The sequence below is a fragment of the Sorex araneus genome, chromosome X (assembly GCF_027595985.1).
Source record: "Sorex araneus isolate mSorAra2 chromosome X, mSorAra2.pri, whole genome shotgun sequence".
NCBI lineage: Eukaryota > Metazoa > Chordata > Mammalia > Eulipotyphla > Soricidae > Sorex > Sorex araneus.
In genome coordinates, this window is record NC_073313.1 from 278,770,364 (window position 1) to 278,786,096 (window position 15,733).

Here is a 15,733-nt window from a genome sequence, read left to right on the forward strand (position 1 = left end):
TTTTAAGAATGAAATAGGAAAACTGTGCTAGTATTAAAGTCTCACGTCTCAGAGGTTCCCGTTTGTTTCCCAGATGTCTTGTTAATTTAGGGCCCATCTGTGTTGCTAAGATTAACGTCTCGCAATCCCACTTGGGCTGGTGGATGCTGTTTCCTTAAGCCCTTTCAGGTCACATATTTAACCCTCTGCCCAGGACTGCCCGTGTCCTGTCTCCGGTGAGCCCAAAGTCTGGCAGAGAGTTCATGGCCTTGGCAAACTGACAACACCCCGTCTCAGAAAGAGCCAGGAGTTTGCCAGCGTGTCTCAAAGGGAGGGTGGGTACGTGGAAGAGATGCTGCCAGCTGCTGGCAAGGAGAGACAGGCTCCTGTCCACTGCTCCCAGCTGTCCTGCTGAGCTGCTGGACCTATAGGACCCCTGGCCTGGGAACCTCGTTTCCTGGTGGGGACAGTGGGAGGACAGATGCCCTCTCCTGCAGTTTCTGTGGCCTATGTTGTCCTAAGGCTCTTTGCTCTGGCCCTGATGATGCTGTCCCCGTGTTCTAGCCGCCTCCGTCTGCTCACCCCTTAGCCAGCGCGGGGCTGTGAGGGGTGGGTGGGGGTTGAGCTCTGCCTTGTCCACAGCCGGGGAAATCTGGAGCTTGGGGTGGGCAAAGACTTTCCTAAAGCCTTTTGTGTAGATGGAGCTGCTGAAAGGAAATTGGATGCTTTGGGCTCCCCTGGGGGAAGCACTAAATTGAGAGAAATTGAAGATCTCTTTGTGTGGCCGAGAAAGATTCTTATCGCAGGTGATTTTGCTGGACCACTTGGTGCAGCCCTGTTTGTCTATAGTGGAGGGTTTATCATTCCTCCCCCATTTTTATCTTTAGTGTGTTGGCACTTGCCTTTAAAAAGAAATGTTATCATCTGCCAGTCAGAGGGCTAGTACAGCAAATAAATTTGCCTTGCCTGGGGCCGACTCAGTTCCATCCTGAACACCTCTGGGAATGACCATAGCCCAGAGGCAGGGTAACCTTTAGAATCACATTGAAAGGTTCAAAGTCAGTTTCTCAGGACCAGGATGATGGTTGGTCTCAGGGCAGGATGATGGCTCATCTCAGGGTGGGGACAATGTGAAGGCAATGGGGAGACGGTGTGCTGCATGGCCGCCCTTCCTTCGCTCTTCCCAGGTTCTTCAAGAGTGAAAATATTGAATAATAAAGATCCTTAGACTCAGAGTTAGAAAGTAGCACTGTAGCACTGTTGTCCCGTTGTTCATGGATTTGCTCGAGCTGCACCAGTAACATCTCCATTGTGAGACTTGTTACTGTTTTTGGCATATCGAATACGCCACGAGGAGCTTGCCAGGCTCTGCTGTGCGGGCGGGATACTCTCGGTAGCTTGCGGGACTCTCTGAGAGGGACAGAGGAATCGAACCCCGGTTGGCCGGTGCAAGACAAACACTCTACCAGCTGGCTTATTGGAAAGAGAAGAGAAAGATAAAGGAACTCCTCCGGTGGGGAAGAACTTAATATAGTATAGGACTAAGTTAACGACAGCTTGTGTGTGTGTGTATGTGTGTGTGTGTGTGTGTGTGTGTTGTGTAGGGAAACTGGATCTTTTTGTTACAGGGAATGCAGTAAGTTAAAGATAAGAGTTTTCCTGAGACCCTTCGAAATGAAAATTGGGCTCTTGGCAAAAGTTCTGGAGGATGCGGAGGATGTAGCCTGCTGAGTCTTAGCCTCCTAAACTTGGGGGCAGAATTTTGTGATGGATAATTATTAACTCCCTGTTTACTAGAGAAAGCCCAGGAATTTGCACGAAGTCAAGACTGTAGGCTAGGTCAGTCAAAAACATGGCACTGCTCATGGCAGCTGGCAAGGGGAAACCACGGCTCCCTTCCATGGGCAGTGCACATGCTTGTTTTTATTTATTTATTTTTGGTTTAAGGGCCACACCCAGCAATGCTCAGAGGTTACCTCCTGCTCTGCCTCAGGAATTACTCCCGATGGGCTTGAAGGACCGTATGAAATACCAGGGTCAGCTGCGTGCAATGTAAACACCCTGCCTGCTACCTTTCTGCCCTGTGTTTCTTGGGGGTGGCGGGTGGGGGGTGTTGTTGTTTTTTTGTTTGTCTGGACTACAGGGGTTACTCCTGCCTCAACACTCAGGAATCACTCCTCGCAGTGCCTGAGGGACCATATGGGGTGCTGGAGATCAAACCCTGATCTGCCACCCACAAGGCAGGTGCCGCAGCTGCTGTTGATCTCTCCAGACCCCACACATGCTTTGTGTGCCGAGACCTGCGTTCAGTCCCTGGCACCATGCGGTCTCTGAGCACTGAGCAGGGAGCAGCCCCTGAGCACAGCCAGAAGAGATCTCCCAAAGCAAAGCAAAATAAAATAAAAGCCAACTTCAGGACCAGAGAAATTGTACAGCAGATAGGGCATTTGCCTTTTTATGCAACAGACCCGGGTTGGATTCCTGGTATCCCACATGGTCCCCCGAGCACCTGCCAAGAGTAATTCCTGAGCACAGAGCCAGGAGTATCCCCTGAGCACTGCCAGGTGTGGCCCTAAAACCAAAATCATTTGTCACTTATGATCCCATTACTCATTGATTTGCTCGAGCAGGTGCCAGTAATATCTCCATTCGTCCCTGTCATGTGCTAGTGTAGCCCAATGGCGTCTGCTCGCTCCAGGAACAGGAAGAGCCTCAAACCATTCGTTCAGGATCTTGATGAAAAAGTCTGACCATCTCATAGGTGGGCGGCCATGCATTCTTTTGACGTCCCGTGGAATCCAGTCAGTACAGCTCTAGTCCAGCAGTCGTCTCTACATGTCACATTATGTGTCACATTATGTGTCCAGCCCATCTAATTTTTGACCCTTGGTGAACGAGACAGTGTCCCTGATCCTCGATCGTCGACAGAGGTCGAAACTCCAGATTCCTTCTCTCACTTGAGTGAAACGTGATATTCTAAGCATAGCTCTTTCAATTCCTCTTTGGGACACCCGAATGGTGTTCTCATCCTGTTTGCATAAGGCCCAGGTCTCTGAAGCATATGTTAGTGCAGGAAGAACGGTAGAGTCAAAAAGATGTGCCCGGAGCCTGAGGTTCTTTGTTCCCTTAACCCCTTCTTCAACATTCTTGAAGGCGTTCCACATTGGTCTCTTCCTCCTGCCCCGTTCAGGTGCCAGGTCATTTGTCATGTTGAGTTCTCGACCTAGGTAAACATAACTGCTGCATTCGGAGATGTTTGTTCCGTTGAAAGCAATTGGAACATCAGGGACTAGTCCGTTTCTCATGAACATTGTTTTGTTGAGATTCAGCTGCAGTCCGACCTTTCCAAACTCACGGTCGAAGCTGGCCAGCATTTGTGCCACTTGGCTGATATTTGTTGTTATTAGAATGATGTCATCAGGGAAGCGGAGGTGGTATAGTTGCCGACCGTCTATCTTCACTCCCATTCCTTCCCGTTCCAATCATCACATGACATTCTCGAGGGTGACACTGGAGAGTTTCGGTGAGACGGTGTTGTCCTGCCAAACCCCTCTCTTTATGATCACTTCCTTGTAGAATGGTGAGATCCTGGTGATGAATCCGTAATACAGCTCGTGGAGGATCTTGATGTACTGAGTTTGAATGAATGCCCTGTTTGGCTAGGGCTTCGATGACTGCTTCAATCTCAACAGAATCAAAGGCCTTCTTTAAATTAATGAACATTAGACAGCAGCATCTTGAACTCTCATGAAGCCTCAATGAGCTTGGTCACCAAAACCAAAATAATAAATAAAAGAAAAGCCAGTTTCTCGGGACTGAAGACTTGGCTCCGAGGGCTAGATCTGGGGTCAGATGTGGGCCCGCACCTCTCACGCGTCAGTTCTCACCCCCATTTACACGTGTTGACCTCTGCGCTGCTGTTTGTGGCTGCCTGACTGCACTCACAGCTGGAGAACATTCCTGCTATGGCATAGGACCCGCACTGCGGCTGCAGGTTGGGTGACCCCTTTTTCTGTGGCTTGTTCACAGAGTTGGAGCTTCGTGAAGACCTTTGTGACATATCAGGGCATAAGTTTAAGGGCAATTCTGCAGGGTAACCCAGAAAGCTGCCTGGTGAGACCTCCCTTCAAGAAAGAAGAGGCAGAGGCTGGAGCAATAGCACAGCGGGTAGGGCATTTGCCTTGCACGCGGTCGACCCAGGTTCAATTCCCAGCATCCCATATGGTTCCCTGAGCACCACCAGGGGTAATTCCTGAGTGCGGAGCCAGGAGTGACCCCTGTGCATCACCAGGTGTAACCCAAAAAGCAAAAAAAAAAAAAAAAGAAGAAGAAGAAGAGGCAGATGGCCTGGCAGATGTCACACCCCCCCAGAGTTGACTAATACTTTGACAGCCCAAAGACCCCGGTCTCACCACACCCTCCGGCCTCACCCTGGATGACAACCCACTGGGCTGCCTGGGGTAGGCAGGCTTTCCTTGCTGGATCCGCAGTGGCATCTCTCCCTTCGCCTGGGTGTTGCCACCATCCCAACAGAAACGTCTACCAATGTAGGTGCAGCCCGCGGAACTCAGAATCAGTTGGCAGGGAGGGACTTGTTTGAAAGGCCGTTTTCTTAGCCCTGCTGCAGTCAATGGAATTGAGTGCCTGGAATCAGGCCACAGAACGTAGGAACCTGTGCTAGAGGGACAGTACAATGAGTAGGGCACTTGCCTGGCATGTGGCCAACCCGGGTTCAATCCCCAGCATCCCATATGGTCCTCCAGGCACTGCCGGGAGTGATTCCTGAGTTCAGAGCCAGGAGGAACCTCTGAGCATCGCCAGGTATGGCCCAGGAAGCTACAAATAAACAAGAACATAGAAACCATGACTAGTGAGAAAGAAGCACAGGATCTCTCCCGGGGCCCCTGCAGATTGGAAACCCACCTCCTGGGCATTGTCAAGTCTCCAGCAGACCACAGGCACACTGCAGAGTGTGTGGGTGGGGTAGAGGTTTCTCAAGCCCTGCTGCTGCACACCCCCCACCCCATACTGCTTTGGCACTTACACTAGGGACACACAACTTGCTTGCAAGGCCAGACGGGTAATAACAAGCATAGCTGAAGGGAAAGGACAGGTTGAAACCTGGTCTCTGGGACCCTCTGTGGGTCCGAGGCTTGTCCCAGACACTTTTTTTCTCTCCAAACCGGGGTTGGGGTCCTAAGAGGTAGCACAGCGGGTAGAGCACTTCCCTTGCACACCAACCCTGGTTCAGTTCCTGACACCCCATGTGGTCCCCCAGGTCCCACCGGGAGCCACCCCTGAGTGTCAAGGCTATGGCCCAAACAGAACCAAAAACAAACCCCCAGTAAATAAATCAGGGGGACCCTGGCCCCACTTTTGTGAATTTAACCCTCAGCCTCTGGGGTTCTTATGTGTCTTACCTCTCAAGTCTCCTCATGCTCCACAGTAAAAGCATATACACGCGTAAAACTGTCAGGGGCCAGAGAAGCAGAACAGCCAGTAAGGCGCTTGCCTCACATGGCGGCAGACCCGGGTTTGATCCCCGGCACCCCGTATGGTCCCTCGAGTCTGCCAACACAGTCAGGACTAAGCCCTGACTTGTTTGGGGTCATACATTGCAGACTTGGGACCCCCGGCCCTTCCCCCCACTCCCCCCAGTCTCTGGGTACTTGTGCCCAGTGATCTGCGGCTGTGAATAAAGTGTAATGAAAATGAGGGGGACTGGGAGACTGAAACTGACTCCCTAAGTCAAACAAGAGAAGGGAGAGTGGCGCATCCTTTTATGACCCCCATCGACCGCGTTAGGGCCCCACCAGCTACCCAGATTTGGCCTGACAGATTGATGGGAGAGCCTGGGAGCTGGGACCTGAAGCTGCACCCAAACGGGCAAGACACACCGACCTGACTGTTCACCTTTTTGAGCACCTGAGAGTCGTTCCATGTGGGAACGATGCATTGATTGTGTTTTGTTTGGTTGGTTCGCTGTTTTTACTTATTCTCTGTCTCTCCTCTTTCACTGATAAGAATGTACGGAGATTGAAGCCCACCTTTAGAGGATAAAAGAGAGACCCTCTTGGGGATGGGGCTTCAAGTCTCTTTCTCTTCTGACCTGGGGCCCTCAGCACCCAGCTTCTAATAAACTCACCACCCTCCCCTGAGCTGTGTCTCTGCTCTAGAGTGTTTGATCACCCAGGGGCTGTGGGATAGACCCTTGCTTTGCTGTGTGAGGCCCTGGGTCTCACTTCCCAGGCCCCTGGAGCAGAGGGGAAGCCAAGTCTCTCTTAAGACGCCCAGAGGGGAGCTTGCCTTGCACGCCATAGGACGGGGGGAGGTGCTTGCCTTACCTGCACCCCACAGGGGCCCCCATCACTGCTGGGAGTAACTGTCGAGCACAACCAGGTGTGGTCCCCAAACCAACCAACAAAAGGAACCACCCAGAGTGGGCACGGGCTTTGCCTGAATAGACCCATATTTGCTCCTGAGCTTCGTATGATCTCTTGAGCACTCCCGGCAGAGAACCCTGAGCACACAGCCAGGAGTAACCCTGAGCGCCCCACATCTGTACACAGGAAACACCCTGAGGATTACTCAGGGAGAGTCCCTTTCTGGTTTCCTCTGTCTTCAGGCGGATGCTCCGAAGACAAACCAGCCCCACCCTCCGGTGCCTCCCAACTCTAAGGCCTCTGTACCATGGTGTGGCTGTGTCCTGTGGTCTGGGTTTGCCTGTTGCTTTTCTGTGCTTGGTCACTGCTTTAGATATAAAGGACACCTAGCCATGCCCTGGGCATCCTGAGGGCGTTAGGGTCCTTGCTAGGATGGGGGCAAGTCCAGGTGTATAGCTTGCTCAGCCCCACGTCATCTCCCTTCTGCTCAGGTCTCCTGGGTTCTGGGAACATCCGCTGGTTAGTTCTTTCATTTTGGGGCCACATCCAGCGACAGTGAGGGCTGACTCCTGGCTCTGTGCTCAGGGGTCACTCCTGGTGGTGCTTGGGGGACCGTATGGGCTGTTGGAAATCAAACCCTGACTGGCGTGTGCAAGATAAGCACCTCCCCGCTGTGCTGTCGCTTGGGCCCGTCCTTTCCTTTGTCCCTGTCTTTGCAGCATGGCTCTGCCCAAGTCTCTCTCCTGCAGACTCCACTGGCAGGTTTAGGGTAGGTGTATATGGTGAGTGGTGTGTGTGTGTCTGAGTGTGTGTGTGTGTGTACACATATCCACTCGGGGGTAGTGTGTGGGTGCTCAGGAGTTCTAGGGACCCCATCAGCCATGGGGCTGTTGGTTCAGTGCTTGGATCAGGCAGTGCTGGGGGTACCCGGGGTAGCCCCGGCAGTGTGGGGGACTCCAGGGCTTGACCTGGAGGTGCTTGTGGGACCACCAGTGCTGGGGATGGCCTGTGCCCTCACTACCTTGCTGTCTCCTGGCCCTGTGTGCAGTAGCCACTGCAGACAGGCCCACGGCGAGTCCAGTCTGGTTGGTGGCGAGCACATAGGCTGGGCCAGCCATGTCTGCCAGCAGCTGCCACACTTGCCCATTGATTTCGGCCTGGGCGTCTCGGTCATGAAAACGTGTAACTGAGCGGACGATGGAGACCTTTGCTGAGCGCCGCTTCGAGGTGAGGCCTCTTCCCTGGCACTCACCCTCTCTCCAGCTGCCAACGGGCTGGAAACTCACCTCATGGTAGGAGCCCCTCACTAATGTTTTTCTTTTCTTCTTTTTGGGTTTGGGCCACACTCGGCGATGCGCAGGGGTTACTCCTGGCTTCTCACTCAGGAATTACTCCTGGTGGTGCTCGGGGGACCATATGGTGTGCCGGAGGTCAAACTGGGGTCGGCTGTGTGCAAGGCAAACACCCTTCTCGCTGTACTGTCCCCCCTGTCCATAGCTCTTTTCTCGGGCTTTGCTAGCCTTTCCCACCTGCCCCACCCCCCCACCCCCATATTTTGATCATCTTTTACCTTCCAGCCCACCTTCTGGCCCTTCCTTTACTTGAGGAGGGGAAAATCCAGCCTCTGTCCACCTGCACTTCACCTGAATGCTCACGGCTTCTGGCTCCTGTGGGTGTTTCCTCAATATGGCGAGTGACTCTGCAGCACAGGCTGATGCCAGCAGTTGAGACATTGTCCATCTACCTGTCTAGTCTGGGCTCCCAAGCACCCGCCCACATCTCATCATCATCATCATCCCATTGATCATAGAATTTCTCGAGCGGTCTCAGTAACGTCTCCATTCATCCTAGCCCTGAGATTTTATAAGCCTCTCTTTACATGTCCTTCCCAACGATGCAATGAATGCAATGCAGGGTCAGGAGAATGAGACCCAGCATTGTTACTGATTTTGGCATATGAATACACCATGGGGAGTTTGCGAGGCTCTCCCATGTGGGCAGGAAACTCTCGGTAGCTTGCCAGGTTCTCCGAGAGGGAGAACTAGGCTATAATGTGTCCAGAAGCTTGGTTTTACTCTGGATGTTGGCCATTATTGGGATTGCACAGTGCCGGGGCAGTCCCTGGGTGTGACTGCCTGGCTACTAGAAAATGGGAATCTGGGTGAAAGAGGCCCAGTCCCGATCAAAGCAGGCTCTCCTGCCCACATATATGTAAGATAAAGGACACAGATGAACAGCCAAAGATTCCAGCAAGGTCTTGAGGTCTTTGTGGAGCTGGGGTGAGTCACCTCTGGGGATCTGAGTGTGTTTGCTGGCTTGAGAGGTCTGCAAACCCTCTACCTCGGGGGTTTCATGGAGGCTCTACCTTGCATGCACAAAGCATCGTCAACTCCATATGTAGGCCAGCACCCTTCTTCTTCTTCTTCTTCTTCTTCTTCTTCTTCTTCTTCTTCTTCTTCTTCCTTCTTCTTCTTCTTCTTCTTCTTCTTCTTCTTCTTCTTCTTCTTCTTCTTCTTCTTCTTCTTCTTCTTCTTCTTCTTCTTCTTCTTCTTCTTCTTCTTCTTCTTCTTCTTCTTCTTCTTCTTCTTCTTCTTCTTCTTCTTCTTCTTCTTCTTCTTCTTCTTCTTCTTCTTCTTCTTCTTCTTCTTCTTCTTCTTCTTCTTCTTCTTCTTCTTCTTCTTCTTCTTCTTCTTCTCTTCTTCTTCTTCTTCTTCTTCTTCTTCTTCTTCTTCTTCTTCTTCTTCTTCTTCTTCTTCTTCTTCTTCTTCTTCTTCTTCTTCTTCTTCTTCTTCTTCTTCTTCTTCTTCTTCTTCTTCTTCTTCTTCTTCTTCTTCTTCTTCTTCTTCTTCTTCTTCTTCTTCTTCTTCTTCTTCTTCTTCTTCTTCTTCTTCTTCTCCTTCTTCTCCTTCTTCTCCTCCTCCTCCTCCTCCTCCTCCTCCTCCTCCTCCTCCTCCTCCTCCTCCTCCTCCTCCTCCTCCTCCTCCTCCTCCTCCTCCTCCTCCTCCTCCTCCTCCTCCTCCTCCTCCTCCTCCTCCTCCTCCTCCTCCTCCTCCTCCTCCTCCTCCTCCTCCTCCTCCTCCTCCTCCTCCTCCTCCTCCTCCTCCTCCTCCTCCTTCCTCTCCTCCTCCTCCTCCTCCTCCTTCTTCTCCTCCTCCTCCTCCTCCTCCTCCTCCTCCTCCTCCTCCTCCTCCTCCTCCAGGAGAAACCTCTGCGCATCACCAGGGGTGGCCAATAGAATAAAACCAAACCAAACCAAAGGTTTAAGAACTCAGTGCCCAGGAATTGGATGCAGATAAGTATATGGAATCTACTTTCATTATTATTATTAGTTATTATTGATTTAGAACCAATAATGGATGGAAGTCTGCGAGAGTTCAGTGGGTGAGGCACTTGCCTTGCAAGGGGCCAACCTGGGTTCACTCCCCTGAATCTGAGATGGTCCCCTGAGCACTGCCAGAAGGAATCCCTGAATGCAAAGTCAGGAGTGAGCCCTGAGCACCACTGGGGGTGCCCCCCTCACCAAAAAACCAATACTGGAAATTAGTCCCAAATAAGTTGTCATTTCTGCCTTGAATTTTGTCAGTTTTTGTTTTGGTTCCTTCAGATCTGGAACCCAGACCCTTGAACCCAGAACCCACTGAGAGACACTCCTAGCCTGTGTGTTTGGGGAGGGGTGTCCACAGCAGCCCCTGGGCCACGATGGCACAAACTCCAATTCATCTGGGCCAGGGTCCAACAATGCGGCCGCCAACATGCAGGGCCACTCCCAGTAACATGTGGGTCCCCGTGTCTGAGCCCACCCCAGGGTGTCTTTGGACAGCAGTAGTCAGCAGGGTGAGAAACCCTCGCCTGGCTCGGGGCACCTCATGGGGTGCCAAGGGGGAACCTCAGTCAGGCATGCAGGCAAGCACCTTCCCTGCTGTCCTACAGCTGCAGCCGTGGCCCCCCGAGTCCCTATCTAAGTCGAGGAAGACCGTGTGCCACACGGGCCTTTCAAAGGTCGGGGGTGGGGTGGGAGGGGCGCGTCCAGACCAAGGCATGCAGGGACCAACACTGAAGGGCAGCACGGAGAAAGCAAGGGCGCCCCCCCGGTCACCTCAGCCCATCAGTGACCTAACGCCCCAGTGACATGCTGCTGGCTGGAAAAAGCCACCGTCTGCTTGTGAGCTTGGGGCCCGAGAGTGGATCAGAAGCAGCTCTCGGCTGTTAACGGAATGTCTCCCGGTTGGCAATTCCAGCCAAGCAGGTCCCTGGCTTTGTATCCTCAGTATATTTAGTGCCCAGGTGGGTCCCCAAGCAGCACCCTTGGTCACGCTGGCTCTGGAGAAGCTGTCAGTTTCTAAGTGTGGGTGGTTTTTTTAGGGCCTGTAGAAAACATTTAAAGTCTGGATTGTGGAACAGTCTTGTGCCAAGAAGCAAACATCTCTAAATTGAAATTAGTCAATATTAGCTCAGAGCCTGTGTATGCCCACGGCCTTCCAACTCAGTTATGTTAGAGCTAATGAATAGGGCGTATTACTGTATCATAGAACTGTGCTGATGTATGAAAACAACAATATGATTAATACCTACTATTTTATCTGCTTTTTCCTGTGGAGGGAAGATGGGGCCATACCCGACCATGCACAGGGCTCCCTCCTGCCTCTGTGTTCAGGAATCACCCAGGAAGTGCTCAGGAGGCCACAGTGTGAGGCTCAGAATTTGAACCAGGGTGGATGACATGCAAGGCAAGCACCTTACCACCTTACACTCTTTCTCTGTCCAGACAATGTCTGCGGAGGTAGGGGGAGCTTGGGTAGGGGTTGGGCCACACCCAGAAGTGCTCAGTGCTCAGTGCGCCTGGAAACTCTGGGCAAGGCCTAGGACTTTCCTGTCCTCACACCAGCCTAAGTTCGCAGCTTCCCGAGAAATCAGGTGGTGGGGATTAACTCCGGGCCAAGCAGATGTCAGTGGGGCTGACATCACCTGTGGGGCTGGTTGTCAGAGGGGCTCATCAGTGCCGTGCTCAGTTCTGACCCTCCCTGTCAGCCCCAGGGTAAAAGTGACTGTCCCTCTACTATCCTCTCTGCCTCACGTGTGCCCACTGTGCAGCCCACCCACTTCAATTTCATTACTTTCCCCAAGTTCCATGGCCACGGGCTTCTTTCCCATCCACCTTCCCGCCTCCACATTTTCCTTTGGCCCGGAGTTCCCGGGCTGGAAGTACAGCCGTAAGCTGCTTGCCTGCCTTGCGCAACCCAAGTTTGATCCCTGGTGTAGAATAAGGTCAGCCAAGATTCTGAGCACAAAGCCAGGAGTCAGCACCAGGACCACTGTGTGTAGCCACCGAAACAAAAACAAATAAACCAGAGGTCCTCGAGCTTTCTTCTTTCCATCAGAGAACTTGTAAAGAGCCGGAGAACTTCTAAAACCCCTAACATCTGGGCTGGAGAGACAGTAGGGTGCTTGCCCTGTGCACAGCCGACCCAGGTTTGGTCCCCAGCACCCCACATAGTCCTACCCCCGCCCTCGAGTAACACCAGGAGTGACCCCTGAGCACTGCTGGATGTGGCCCCAAAAATAGAAAAGAAAAAGGAAAGAAAAGGGAAGGGAAGAGGGATTTCTGTGATTCTGAGGCCTGGCTCAGTGGCCCGGGCCGACCTGCTTGGTATTCTGAGAAGGTGCAAGGAGATCACTGCACACAGTCCGTCAGCTACTGATTCACACTGCATTAGTAATCAGGGGACACGGGTTTGATTCCCAAGGACTGTCTGAACATCACCTCTAAGGGCTGCGTCAGAGGACAGCATCATGTGCATTTGGTCCAGCATCACAGCTCACCACTGGCTCCCTCCTGCTGGCTCATCACCCCACCTGGGAGAGGGGAGAGTAACAGCTCTGCATACACACGCACACCACATACACAGACATACATACACACACAGACAGACACACATACGCACATAGACACACAGATACAGACACAAGGACACATAGACACAGACACACATGCACACATGCACACAGACACACACAGACATAGACACAGACACACACATAGACACACACACACACACACACACACACAGTGCCTGCAGGTTGCCTGGGGAGGTCTATGCATTAAAAAGGAGTCTGCTTTTGGGGCCAGCGTGGGCTTTTGTTAATGAATTTCCAGCAGGATGCTTCCTGCCACTTACCTTTTTTAGAGGCAAGAGGGGAGAATTGGAACATTCCTCTGCCGGAGGAAAGGCGCCATTCAACCTTGTCAGCACTGCTTGGCTACTTGAGGGAGCTTGCTGGCCGCCCCAGGTTCCCTACCCGGCCAGGGCATCTCTGGGAGTGCGCCCTGGGTCCGGAGAGGCCTCGTCTTGCATAAGGAAAGTCACCCCTGGATTTCAGCCTCAGCCCCCTCCAAGATGCTGTCAAATCTAGTCTCCAGAGACCCTTTCAACATGAAGTGAGGGTCGGAGAAACGAGAGAAGGGAAGGTGCTGCCCTGAGTGCCGCTGCACCCCCACCCTGCTCTGGCCCCAGCCCCACACCTGGTCCCTTGAGCACTGCCGGGGGTCACTCTGAGCACAGAGGCCTGCAGGGAGGCTCTGGGACAGGAGGGGCTTCTCCCGCCCCCCCCACACACACACTGCTCTCCCCTCCCCTTCCCAGTGGGCTGGAGGGCTCAGTGGTTGCTCTGGCCCTCTCTGCTCTCCCCCCCCTACACACAAGACGGCCGCCTTCGGGGCTGGGAGGGCTCTAGCTCCCGGAGTAGCTCCCCCTCAATGATGGAAATTGGCCATCTGAAAGTCAGCTCTTACTTTCACTTGTCCGGGCATCACGCGCAGGTAAGGAGAGCACCTGCCTGGCAGGATAAGCCCTGAGCTCACTCCCTGCCCCCAGACGAGCCAAACAAGCCCATAACCATGCTGTCACATGACCTTGCTTCTGTGTGTCTGTGTGTCTGTGTGCATGCGTGTCTGTGTCTGTGTCTGCTTCTGTTGTTGCTGTGGTTGGGCCACACCCAGGTGCATTCAGGGCAGACTCCTGGCAGGACTTACAGGACCATATGGGATGCTGGGGATCGAACCCAGGTTAGCCATATGCAAGGCAAGAGTCTTAGCTGCTCGGGCCCCTGCATTTGCTCTTCGAAGCTAAGTGAAATATCCTCAGAGTGTCTGATTCAAAAATAACAAAATGATTTTTTTTTGCTACGCCCCTGGTGCTCAGGGGTTATTCCTGGCTCTGTACTCCAGAATCACTCCTGGTGGGTTCGAGGGACTACATGGGATGCTGGGGATCAAACCTGGTGCCCTACCCACTGCACTCTCTCTGGCCCCACAAAAGGATTTTCCGGTCTTCCACCCTCCCAGTTCACCTCTCCTGAGGCCTCCGGTGTGGCTTCGGTGTCTGATTGTCCCCTGGGATATTGATGTGGGTGGAGAGGCTCTTTGCTCTCCCTTCCTGCGGAAACAGTAGCTACTACTCCCGTGGGCTAACAGGTCATTTCGCCTCAGAATGCGCATCAGGGGCCTGGAGAGGAGCGCGGGGGCACTGCGCAGGACGGAGAGGGCTGGGGCACTAGCAGCGCTCACAGGCCCTCGAGGTCTGCTCTCTCGCCACCCCCCAGCCCGTGGCCTGGCTTTCCACATGCGGGAAGGCCCCTCCGAGGCACCTTGCTGAAATGCCGCCCCCCACCGCCCATCCGAACTCCCCAGCTGGTGCCGGGGGTCCCCGAGTGACTGTGTGAAGGGGAGAGGCAGCAGCTCAGGAAGGGCCTCTGCTGTTTTCTCTACCACCTATGCCCCTGGCTGGGCAAGGCCGGGCCTGACGGGCCGGGGGAGCCTGGCTCTGGCAGGGATGCGTGGACCCAGACCTTCCCAGGCCTCCCCAGCGCTCACCTTGCCCTCACAGGAAAGAGTTTCAGGAGGAGACGGGCAGTGATGTAAAAGCTGCTTTTATTTGGAAATTTTGAAGAAGAGAGTGGCGGGGTAGAGAATACGGCATTCAAGAGAGAATGTGGGCTCCCCCAGCGTGGAGAGAGGCCTGCTCACACCCCGAGCTAAAAGTACGAAGACTGAAGGTCTGCAATTTAGAGGAGCTATGCGGGCGGTGCCCCCGCAGTGTCTGTACGCATTTCTTTGGTTCATGTGGCTTTTGCAGGGTTTCTTCCAAGCTGCCCCACGGGGGCTTTCTGCCTCGGTCCATTGCCAGGGCAGTTGCCAGGGCAGTTGCCAGGGCGTGGAGTAAGGAGCACTGATGGGCACCTTGCACGTTCCTTTTCTGGCCTTTGTTCTTTTTTTTTTTCTTCTTTTTGGGTCACACCCAGCGATGCACAGGGGTTACTCCTGGCTCTGCACTCAGGAATTACTCCTGGCGGTGCTCAGGAGTACCGCCATCATATAGGATGCTGGGAATCGAACCCGGGTCGGCCACGTGAAAGGGAAACGCCCACCCACTGTGCTATCGCTCCAGCCCCCTGACCTTTGTTCCTGCTGGAACTTCTCTGTAGGAAATCCAGCCTTCTTTGGTTTTTGGTTTTGTTTTTGTTTTTCATAAAGTTGTTCACAGTATTTAATTACCATATATCAATCCCACCACCACTAAACCTTCCCACCACCATGTCCATTCTCCTGAGCTCAGCTCTGTGCTGGGGTCTTGGACATGAACAAAGTCAGGGTCTTGCCCTGGCATCCAGCCTTCTTTGGGTTACCTGTGGCCCCAGGTAAAGGCCTTAGTTCCTGATAAAAAACATTGTCCATAAGGTGGGTTTTTAGCAGCCTTGTGGTTGTTGGTTCTATTATTCCAGATCTCATGGCCTTGGGGCCCTTCCAATGCCCGCCTGTTTCATCCCAGGTCAGCGGGCACCTACCCTGGCTGCTCAGCCGGGAAGTGGAGAGTCCAAACGAGTCCTGAGATGTGTGTTTCTGCTCTTCAGACCCTCTGTGCCCACTCACGGGCCAAATGCGTCTGGCTCAGTAGGCCACGCTCCCAGGAACAGTCGCTCTTCCCATAACCCCCTTTCAGAGGGTCTCGGGCGGGAAATAGCACCACATCATTTCCTCAGGCGTCAGGCTTCTCAGGATTCTGCATTTCCCATCAGTCTGGGCTTTGTCCTTCCCAGAACTGCACTGGGTCAGGGGAATTGCTGCATGCATGTTCGCCCCCAAGGTCAGCTTTCTACCGTGGCTGAGGGGTCAGCACCACCCTGGCAGGGAAAGAAAAACGGCTCTTGGCTGGCTTCTGCGCCCTTGGGGAGGCCAAGTGTCGTCAGACGCCACTTCCAGTTCTCGTTCCTGCCAGAATGGCTTCCTCAGAAAGGACCCCTGGTGTCACAGCATGTGAGTAGGGACACGAAGGCTCCAGGCAGAGGGCACGAGTTGGCCTGTCACAGGGAGGAAG

The 15,733-nt window shown here is 53.3% G+C and overlaps 1 pseudogene; it reads right to left on the reverse strand.

Annotated features, from left to right (window-relative positions):
- Positions 1-15,733, reverse strand: part of LOC129399891 (uncharacterized) — an 85,125-nt pseudogene that overhangs the window by 59,851 nt on the left and 9,541 nt on the right.